This window comes from Lithobates pipiens, unplaced genomic scaffold, assembly GCF_037356315.1.
Source record: "Lithobates pipiens isolate NorthernLeopardFrog02 unplaced genomic scaffold, aLitPip1_a1.2 Scaffold_19, whole genome shotgun sequence".
Lineage (NCBI taxonomy): Eukaryota > Metazoa > Chordata > Amphibia > Anura > Ranidae > Lithobates > Lithobates pipiens.
In genome coordinates, this window is record NW_027507764.1 from 145222881 (window position 1) to 145234566 (window position 11686).

Genomic DNA, 11686 nt, shown 5'->3' on the forward strand with positions numbered 1-11686 from the left:
GAGAGAGGAGAAATAATGGGGGGGTGGGAGGAGGCTCCGACCAGTCAGAGATATCCCCGCACCCCACATCCCCGTATAGGGGTAGCTAATTAACCAAGCTTTTAAAACTTGAAATGCGCGCGACCTAAACTGGTCGCGCACTGAACTAGGTGGAGAGTGGGTGGACAGAGCCTGGAAACCAAAGCCCCGGCCACCAACCCACACCGGCAACATCTAGATATAGCCGGCCATGGAAGCAGAATATCAAACGCACCATTAGTAAAATAAACAAGCGAGAACAGTCAAGAAAACCATAAGGAAAGTAAAAGCACATAAACTGAGTTACATAACTAAACATCAGATAACATAAAGGAATCCAGTAGCCCAGCAGAGAACGCGGCGGCGTTCCATCTCTCCAGCAGCGACCCCAACCATATTGCCAAAGCGTCTACTGTGGCCACCGGGAAGTAGGGAGACCTCCTCTAAGCCCCCGGGCTCCATCCCCACTCCCGAGGACTTCCACCGGCCCAACCCCCCGCACAAGGCACGGCCACTCGCACGGGCCAACATGGCCCCAGATCCCCAGTGTAGGAGGGCTCTCCAAAAAGAGAGGGCCGGGGCTCCCCATAGTATTGTAGTGTAGTGTCCAGATGTAGCCCCCAAATTGCAGTCCCGGAAAACCGTCCATCTCCCACCCCTCCATGGCCGGGGGGGCAAGGCAGTCCTGTCACGAGATGTAGGTGACCCTAAGGTAGATGGAGACGGGCCACCCGAAACTTACATCCCTTGGCCTGTGAGGGAAAGGGTCCCGTAGAGGGCAGGCACCTTCCAAGCAGGAGACCCAGGCAGTCTACGCTGGCTCAAAAAACGGAGGCCCCCTCCCGTTGCACATCAGAGCGAATGGTAATGACTGACCGATAGTCCGATAAATAGGGGGTATAGAGAGCACAGCAGTCAACAACGCCCAACAGAGGCACCCCAACAACCCCCACAATCCCCAGTAGCTCGTGCAGAAAGGGAAAGGGACCGGGCCACGGCCCCACGGTTGCACATATGGGGGCAGAGAGGATGAAAGTGTGCCGGAGGCCACACGAACGTAGGGGTCAGGGTGAGCCAGAGAAATGGGAGCTACTCGCATCTCACGAGCCGTCTCGGTGGACGGTGTCCGCGAGCGGTGCCTGGAGCGTGGCATCCTCTGTGGTTGCGGGCCGGGAGCTCTCATCGCCTCCGGACGACCCTGGAATCTCGGTAGGTAGCCAAGCCAGTCCGGTACAGTGATCGGATCCGCGCCAAGGAAGTGGAAGAGGGCCGGAAGAGTCTCACGGGATCTCAGCAGGAACGGTCTCTGGTCTTTGATGAAGGTGACCGACAGAGGGAACCCCCATCGGTAGGTCGCCCCACATCGTCTCGCCAGTTCCAGAAGGGGTCTCGACAGAGCTCGGCGGTAAAGTGTAGGCCTGGAAACATCCGGCAGTATCTTCACGGGTGCCCCGTCAAAAACAACCTCACCAGCCTCCCAAGCCCTGCGAACTATGGCCTCCTTATGAGTGTAGTGATGCAGGCGACAAATAACGTCGCGCGGTCTGGCAGGGTCCGGGGAAAGGGGGCCAAGGGCCCTATGGACCCGGTCAATCTCAAAGCGTTCCGGGAGCTGGGCACCTGCTAGTCTTTTAAAGATGTCCATCACCGTGGCAAGTAAGTCCGCAGAGCCTGTAGCCTCTGGCAAGCCCCGCAGCCGAAGATTGTTCCGTCTGCTGCGGTCCTCAATCTCCTCCATGCGGAGCTGAAGCTCAGTAGCCGAATCCGCCTGGGCCTTATGCTGGGACTCCAGAGCGATGACCCTTTGTGTTAATGCTGCCAGCCTGGTTTCCTCAGATACAAGCCTGTCATCCAGAGCCCGTACATCCTGTTTCACTGCCTGGATTTCTTTCCTGTGTGCAGCCTCCACTCTCCCCACAAGTCCCTCTATGTCTGCCTTAGTAGGCAATGATTGCAGGATTGCTCGCAACTCCGCATCCGCTCTGAAGGTAAGCGGCAGCTGCGAGGGACCCCCAGGCTCTGTGTCCGCTCCGGAGGTAAGTGGTAGCTGCGAGGGACCCCCTGGCTCTGTGTCCGAAGGGATGGGCGAGCTGGGGAAGATGAGGGGACTCCGGGACTCCTCCGAGGGTGCAGACACGTCCACAGGAGGCTCCGAGCACTCACCATGCGGGTCCGCCATTTTGGGTCTCCGGGTGTCCGCGCCAGGTGTCCTGAAAAGCCGCTGGATATCACCCCCCGCCGGCGTCTGAACCACCGGACTGGTCTGCAATCTGTTCCGCTTCCCGTTCTTCTTCTTAGAGGCGTGCATCCTGCGGTATGGTGTACGCTAGTGCCGGTGCAAGTTCAGGCGGCCGGGAGCTCTGTATAGATGCGTCTCTACTCGGCCATGTCCAGACCACGCCCCAAGGAGACGGTTTTTACTTGCACATTTTTGTGGTAAAAAAGCCGTCAGGGAGATTCAGACTAATTATGAACCTCCGACCACTGAATCGCTCCATCCGTTACAAGAGATTTCGGATGGAGTCCATTTATTCCATAAAGAATCTCCTGCAGAAAGAGATATTTATGGCGACCCTGGATCTAAGGGATGCTTATCTGCATATTCCAATAAGGGAGGAATGCCAGAAATTCCTTCGGATGGCAGTGCAGATAGACACAAAGGTTTACCACTTTCAGTGCAGAGCACTTCCCTTCGGTCTATCATCCTCCCCAAGAATCTTTACCAAGGTTCTCGGAGAGGCTTTAGTTCCACTGAGGCTTCAATCAGTCTCAATTATCCCCTATCTAGACGATCTGCTCCTAACAGCACACTCGGAGAGTCGTCTTTCTCAGGATCTGGAATTGACTCAACTCAGCCTGAGTCGATTAGGGTGGATTGTCAGTCAGGAGAAATCCAAGACAACCCCAACACAGGAGATCCTGTATCTGGGTTACTGGATCAAGTCTGTAGATCAGAAAATTATACTGCTGGAAGAAAAGATTTTGAATCTGTGGCAGAGAATATCTTTTCTTCAATGCAGCCCCAAATGTACGGTGAGGGAAGTAATGTCAGTCTTAGGTCTTATGACGGCAGCCATTCCAGCCGTACAATGGGCCAGGTTCCACCAAAGAGACCTTCAGGGTTTTCTGTTAGAACAATTAAAAGACAGAGATCTGGAGGAGGAGGTATCGATCCCCTCAAAGATAAAACGCTCCCTCTGGTGGTGGAAGGACAGGGAGAACCTAAACAAAGGGGTTCATTGGGTCCTTCCTATCACTTCAACACTAACAACGGATGCGAGCAGTTGGGGCTGGGGAGCCCACCTCGGCTCAAGCTGGGTCCAGGACAAGTGGACCCCGGAAGAGAAATGTTTCTCTTCCAATTGGAAAGAGCTAACAGCAATCCTGAGAGCTGTTCTAGCTTTTCACCCCACAATACAGGGTCACCATCTACAAGTCCGTTCAGACAATACGACGGCTGTAGCATACATAAACAAACAAGGAGGTACCAAAAGTCCTCGTTTGATGTTGGTAGCCAGACGCATTTTCCAGTGGGCAGAAGCCAATCTGGAATCCATTTCTGCAGTTCACCTGAAAGGGGAGCTGAACACGGCGGACTTCTTGAGTCGACAAAAGATTTCGAACCAAGAATGGTCCTTACACCCAGAGGCATTCAATCTCATAACAACTCACTGGGGAAAACCAGAGGTAGACCTTTTTGCGAGCAAAAAGAATGCAAAGGTTCCCAATTTTTTCTCGCTAAACCCAGGAGATCAGCCCCTGGCTGTAGATGCCCTTCAAACTCCATGGACTTTCAGTCTGGCGTATGCATTTCCCCCTCTTCATCTCATTCCGAGGGTCCTAGCAAGATTCCTCAAGGAGAAAACCTGTTTGATTCTAGTAGCACCTTTTTGGCCCAGGAGACCATGGTTCACAACGTTGCTACAATTGACAGATTGTCCGCCTCTAAGGCTTCCCTACAGACAGGACCTCCTGTCGCAGGGACCTCTTTACCATCCACAGGTCGCCACACTGAAGCTTTCAGCGTGGTTACTGAAGAGGAAATCTTAAGGAGTAAGGGCCTGACAGATGAGGTAATTGCGACCTTACTACAGAGTCGCAAACCAGTCACGAGGGCTATTTACAAAAAAGTCTGGAAAAAATGTAATAGCTGGCTGAATAGCCGTGACATAAATACGGCTAATATTCTACAGTTTTTACAGGAAGGTGTAAACAAGGGTTTAACCCTAAGTACTATTAAGGTACAGATAGCTGCCTTAAGTGTGTACCTAGATGAACGCTTACAGGAAAATCCTTTTGTCGCTAGATTCTGTAAGGCAGTCGCTAGACGTAAGCCAGTCAGAATCACCAAAGTCCCATCCTGGGATTTAGCAGTTGTACTAAAAGCTTTCTTGGGGTCACCCTTTGAGCCTATCTCAGAGGCCTCCCTAAGGCTTATTACATTTAAGACAGTACTCCTGGTGGCAATCACTTCAGCCCGTAGGGTCAGTGAAATCCAAGCCCTTTCCATCAGGGAACCATTTCTACAGATCCTAGAAGACAGAGTCATACTAAAGACAGACCCTGGGTTCTTACCAAAGGTAGCATCTAGCTTCCATAGGTCCCAAGATATTGTCCTCCCTTCATTTTGTCAAAATGCAGCAAATGAGAAAGAGGAACGTTTTCATTTATTGGATGTGAGGAGGTGTATTCTAGAATATCTTAAAGTAACAAATCCATTCAGAATCTCAGACTCCCTTTTTTCCGGACAGCGTAGGGGACAGAAAGCTTCAAAAGTAACCATAGCTAGATGGATTAGGCTAGCTATAGCAGAGGGGTATAAGGCCTTGAATAGAGATCCTCCTGAGGGTGTTAAAGCTCACTCCACAAGAGCGTTGTCTGCATCCTGGGCAGAAAGAGCTGGTGCCACCCCGGAGCAGGTATGTAAAGCAGCCACATGGTCAAGCTTTTCCACCTTTACAAGGCATTACCGACTGGACTTAATGTCTAGTCAGGATCAGGCCTTTGGGAGGAAAGTCCTCCAGGCCGTGGTCCCCTCCTAATCTGGTAAGTACTTGGGGATCCTCTCAAGGGCTGTCCTGGAAGAACACTTGGGAAAACTGGAGTTAGTACTTACCGGTAACTCCTTTTCCGGTGGTCTTCCAGGACAGCACGATCCCACCCTTTATTTGATTATAGTGATGTACTAATGTTATTACCTGTTATGGTTTATATGTTTTTCAGTTCCATCCTTCGGTTCTTGGTGAATGACTGACCAGGGACCTGAGGGACCTCCTTTTGAACTGTGGCAATGTGTTTCCTGTGTCGATGGGAGGAGCTCCATCTCAAGGGCTGTCCTGGAAGACCACCGGAAAAGGAGTTACCGGTAAGTACTAACTCCAGTTTTTTCCCCCAGGTGAATGGGTAGGGGTACAACATACCCCATACTCATTCACATAGGGTGTGGGGCCGAAATCTGGGGGCCCCTTATTAAAGGGGGCTGCTGGATTCTGATAAGGCCCCCATCCCCAGACCTCGACAACAAACGGCCAGGGTTGTCGGGAAGAGGCCCTTGTCCTCATCAACATAGGGACAAGGTACTTTGGGGTGGGGGGCACCCCTTTCCCTAAGCACCCCCCATGTTGAGGGCACGCGGCCTGGTACGGTTCAGGAGGGGGGAACGCCCGTTTTTTTTCAGCGTAGGGGTTCCCCTTTAAATCCATACCAGGTGACAGGGCTAGCGAGGTGTCAATCTCGCCGATGGAGGTGGCGACATTGACTTCCTTCGCTAGTTCAGTCTACCTGGAGTCACGTTCAAAATGAACGGACTTTACTCCATATGTGGGCAAGTTTGTTCATTTCAAAAGTCTGGCGGACAAGCACACAGACGGGCGGATTAGTCCAGCGGACAATTTTGAGTCAAGACTTCTTTCTAAGTCCGCCGGAGTTTTGGGAAGAAAAAGTCCGCCGGAGCCCACACATGGGCGGATTGTCCAGCGGACTCTGGTCCGCCGGATAGTCCGATCGTGTGTACGGGGCATTATAGGCACTCCTGGATGTAACGCATATTTTTATTTCAGCCTGCGAATATTTCTAAAATATACAACGTGGTCCTCATACTAAGAAGTTTGTAGACCCCTGCGTTTAAAGAGCTCTTCAGTTCCACTTTGGGGATGTATAACAGACCTTTAAAAGATGTGCTGAGTGTCAAATTTTTTTTTTCTTTTTTCAAAAATAGGACTGTCGCTTAAACCACAATTACAGCAGCCTTTCAGCAACATTTTCTGATGTATACTGAGGCATGCGAGAAGCTTATTCAATGTGATTTTTTTTTTTTTTTTTTTTTACTTCCATTAAGATCCATGTTAACCTCCCTGAACCAGAACTGAATGGTACACTAAAGGTTTAACCAAAATCTCTGCAAATCTTTTACAAAGCTTGCCATACACACCACGTACAATGTCCTATGTGAAGAAGGCCATACAGAATAATTAAGAAATCCATCTTTTTAAATGTTCCAACTTTCCTTCATTTGTTGGAACTGTGTATGTTTTGGACCCAAATTAATTTGTTGCTTTTGTTTCACACTAGTCTCTCTCCTTGGTAGGGACCTCTCATGTACAGTTATAATAAATGTGTTATTCTTATAATATTCTTTATGTCAGATGTCTTCCTGTGCATAATTATGTTTACACATTGGTGTAAGAAAAATGGGCACCAAAGCCCAAAAAAAAATTATTTCCACAATACTCGCCTCTCCTCCAGCCGTCCCACCTCTGCAAGGTCCTAGCTGTTTCCAGCATCTCCTCTCCAAACTTCTGGGTGCCAGTTCTTTGGCTGTTGTTACAGGTCTGTGCAGGATGGCATAACTATGTATGCACACTCCACACACAGACACTGACCGAGAATGTACCCTGAGTATAGACATGGTAACATTGGATCATCAGGGCGTTTAAGTGTCCCACTTATGCCACATACACACAACCGGACTTTCCCGGCAGACTCCGACAGTCTTCCCAACGAACTTTCGGCGGAGTTCCGACGCACTTTCCGAACAAACGGATGTTATCACTCATGCGGGACCTCTCTTGACCAGCTGGGCCTCTGGACCCTTATTTCTCTCCTCTCATCCCAGCTCCTCCCCTTCTTCTTTTTTTTTTTTTATTTTTTATTTTTTTTGTCTTCTTTCTCCCACACCCTTTTTTCCCCTTCACTTTTTTTTATTTTATTTTTTTTCATTTTACAATTCTTGCTTGAACACTATATTTTCCAGGCTATGTTTGAATCACCCGCTATTGTGGACCAAACAATGGACATATAATTGTTTTCTGATAAGCATATATCCACTGTTTTTTGTTTCGGTACTACTTATATTACTAATTTCATTATGCTGTTTTTATTAACCACTTCTGGACCAGCCGTTGTCGTTTTACTGCGGCAGGTTGGCTCCCCTGTGTGAAACCATGTAACTATACGTGGGTTCGCGGGGTGCGGATAGTAGGCGCCTGCTGCACAACGGGGGTGCCGATGCTCATGGTCGATGGTTGCGATGACCGCCAGCCACGAGCGATCGTGAGCTGGAGAAACAGAACAGGGACAATCGTGTGTAAAAACACACTTCCCTGTTCTGTTCTGACATGAGTGACAGATCGTGTATCCTATTTGTAGTTGGTCCCTCCCCCTTCAGTTAGAATCACCTCCCAGGGAACACAGTTAACCCCTTCACCACCCCCGGTGTTAACCCCTTCACTGCCAGTGACATTTTTACAGTAATCAATGCATTTTTAATCACACTTATCACTGTATTAATGCCAATGGTTCCAAAAATGTGTCAAAATTGTTCGATGTGTCCGTCATGTCGCAGTCACGCTAAAAATCACCGCCATTACTAGTAAAAAATTAAAATAAAAATGCTATAAATCTCTCCCCTATTTTGTAGCTACTATAACTTTTGTGCAAACCAATCAATATACGCTTATTGCAATATTTTTGGTTAAAAAGAAAAAAATGTAGAAGAATACATATCACCCTAAACTGAGGAAAAAAATGTTTTTTTTTAATATATTTTTGGGAGATATTTATCGCAAAAAGTAAAAAATAATGCTTTTTTTTTTGTTTATAGCGCAAAAAATAAAAACCGCAGAGGCGATTAAATACCACCAAAAGAAATCTCTATTTGTGGGGAAAAAAAGACATTGATTTTGTTTGGGTACAACGTTGCATGAACGCAATCGTCAGTTAAAGCGTTGCAGTGCTGTATCGCAAAAAGTGCTCTGGTCAGGAAGGGGGTAAATTCTTCCAGGGCTGAAGTGGTTAAGCCTGGTCTCCTTTAAATTACACAATATTTGGTTTAGATTGTTCCTTCTGGACCTGAACATGTCATGCTGTGGGCGATAGCCATTTTGCTGAATATTGTACCCTTGTTGATGTTGTGTCTTACCCTTGTTAAAGCGGGATTCCGCCCACCTATATATTTTTTTTTTCCAGGTTTATTTATATACTTTATTAATGTAATGATAGTACTCACTTTTTGTGGTTTTAAGTTCCCTCGCTTGCCGATTTTCGTCAACAACAATAACTTATAAAAATGTATCCTGGCCGTTGTAATTTTGCTTGTGGGCATTTGAAGCCTACAAGCATTTATTTCTGGGAGGCAGTGAATGCTGAGCTCCCAGCATTCACCTCTTGATCCCGCGCATGCTCAATGATAACAGCGAGCAGCGCCGCCAAAATCCGGGTTGCCATCGCAACGTGACCGGCGTCACTCGGTTTGCGAGATCTTGCGAGATTTCAGCATGACTGCGTTCTGCACTGATTCTTGAGAAGACTCAGACAAAGCTCCCAGGGGTCTTTGCGTAGCCGGGGAAAGGCGATAAACACGCCTACTCCCACGGGAGGAGAGCCCGGAAGTCAAGATACTAATTACGCTTAAAAGGTAATTACGGCAAAATTTTTTTTTTTTTTAATGGGCATTTTGAGCATCTATGGCCCTAACAGATTTCATTAAGATGAACTTGCAAATTTGAGTACAACACGCTTTAAACTGTGAAACAAAAACATTTTTACCGCTAAAATGTACTTCATTCAAGGCTTGCATAGTCCAAAGCTGTGAGTTTATGGGTGCTGTCAAGTATAACTACACTGGCCTCTTTTAAATAACAATAATAGTTATCCTATAAAGGAAAGTATTGTATTAGCCACTAGCTCCTTAAAGTGAAAATCTGCTTAAAAGAAAAATTTACATAATGTTCTCCTGAAATGGTACTGGGTTCCTGCCCGGATCGCCTATACCAACCCTAGTTATAGCAACCACTGCTTTAGGAGTTGTGGCCATTGCATGGATGTCCTCCTTGTTTGGTGGACATGTCCACAACTGATAGGATTTTGGTCCCGGGTCTTCGGCCTGCTGGGCACGTTGTTTAAATTGACAATCCACAAGGACACTAAATTGGCCTTACTACACTGTCCTATCCTGGGCCTATACACCCACCAACAGAAATTGGCATCATACTTATTTCTATCAGCCAAACAAATCATCCCCCAGGCCTGGAAAAAACCTGTGTTCTTGTTCCAGGGAGTGAAAGATCATATGACAGCCCTCATGATTACCAAACAGGTGTAGTATTATAAAGGACTCCCACTCAGTTTCTCAAAATATAGGAACCCTGGAACCATGCATTCCATCATTACATCCGGCTAGTATTGGTCCTGTGTGACTGACACGTGAGCCAGCCTCGAGTCCAGGGCAGGACTTACCATTGGGCTTGACTGGGCTCAAGCCCATGGGCCCCGCCAAGATACATAGCCGAGTGTACTCAGTTCAGCTCTGCTCACAGTCACACCCAGTCTCGACCTATGATGGACATGACACAGGGACTGGGCGCGACTGTGAGCCGAGCCGAGTACACTACTCTCGGCTCCTCTCGGGACTGCGAGAGGACTCGAGAGCCGCCGAGAGGACTCGAGAGCCGTCGAGAGCCGCCGAGAGGACCCGAGAGCCTCCGAGATACACAGGGCTCTGTATCTCGGCAGTGCCATTTTTAAACTTCAAGACTGCAATGACAAGGCTGCAAATGACACTGGGGCAAGGCTGTAAATGACAAGGCTGCAAATGACACTGTCAGGCTGCATTTATGGGCATTTAAATGTAAGTTTTTTTTCCTTAAAATTCCCTCCTAAACTTGGGGTGCGTGTTATACGCCGGATCGAGTTGTACGCTGATAAATACGATAATGTATAGAAGGTAGGGCCCGAAAGTGACTCAAGCCCAGGGGCCCCCACCACCCTAAGACCTGCCCTGCCCGAGTCTATGTCACCCCCCCCCACCCCTTTCTTTTGCACTTGGGGTCTCTAACCCCCTAATCCAAGGGTGCCCAAGCTTTTGAAGAGCAAGGGCCACTTAAGCGACATGTTAACCTGTAGCGGGCCACAATGAGCGGAGTGGGCGGATGACAGGTCCGTGTACACGCCACACATGCAGAGCGGACACAAACACAGCCCACTCTACTCTGTGGGCCCTCCGATCCACCCAGTTGGAAGGGGACAGATCCCCTTCTGTTTGTTTTTTTCTTTTAGCGGATTGGATTGAAGGTAGGCAGGTGTAAACGGACACAAGTCTGTTTACATTTGCCGCTCCATAGAGGTGAATGGAGGGTCTGATTGGGTCGGACCGATTGTGTGAAAAGGGCCTAATGCCTCGTACACACGTTCTGATTATCGTACGACAGATCGTTCACATTTTGTTGCATACAACTAAGATCGAATACAACAGTGCAAAATGTGTGTAAGATTTTTGTCGTACGATTCTGGAAAAATCTTCTGTTGTGCGTAGCTACGTATTTTAAATGATGTCAAATACGTGTGACCCGTGTGTGCTTCTAGTTTATTTTTGTGTTTGTGATCATGCGTGGTGTTTATTGAACTACTTTTATCGGACGCATACTGTACTGACTACACGATTGTCGTACGATGGGCTGTCATCCGACCAAAGTTTTCCTGTTTGTCCCTTCGGATTTGGTTGGATGGACTGTCGTGATCGGCTGTCGAAAGCTGCGTACTATTGATCAGATTATCGAACGATCTGTCCGAAAGCGACTTTTGTGGTCCGATAATCGGAACGTGTGTACGGGGCATAAGGCTGCTTTCACACTGATGTGCTGTGGTTTACCCAGAGCAGTGCACTGCTGGCTTTCCTGTGGGTTAGCTGGACTTTGCCATAGAATTATTTTGTATCCTGCAGGTGTGGTGTACCAAACCCATAGGTAATAACAGAGGTCTATGGCTCAGTGCAGGTAACTTGCAGGTGCACTGGACCTGCGGATCAGTTTGAAAGCAGCCCGGTAACCACTGCAGAACAGATATGCCCATATATACACTGTGATTATAGTATTAAACATACCTTTTAATAACAGTCTTTAATTTGGGTATTGCCAGCTGTTGCATTTCCAGGCAGAGTCCATTTGGTATCACTATGCCTGTGACAGGAGGTGACGCTATACAGGAAGCATTGTCTTATGTGGCTCTGCTACGCAGCCACTTGCTTCTTTTAACGCCGGCTTCATTCACAACACTGATGCTCTGGGATTCCGGGACGGGAACCCGCGATCTGGGCTTGCGAACCAGCCATCCCAGAGCAGGAGGTCGCGGGCCACATCAAACAGCTCCGCGGGCCACTGGTTGGGCACCCCTG

The 11686-nt window shown here is 48.2% G+C and overlaps 1 protein-coding gene across 1 annotated transcript in view; it reads left to right on the forward strand.

The window, feature by feature from the left end:
• Positions 1–11686, forward strand: part of BTD (biotinidase) — an 84729-nt gene that overhangs the window by 14140 nt on the left and 58903 nt on the right. The gene's annotated exons all lie outside the window — the stretch shown is intronic.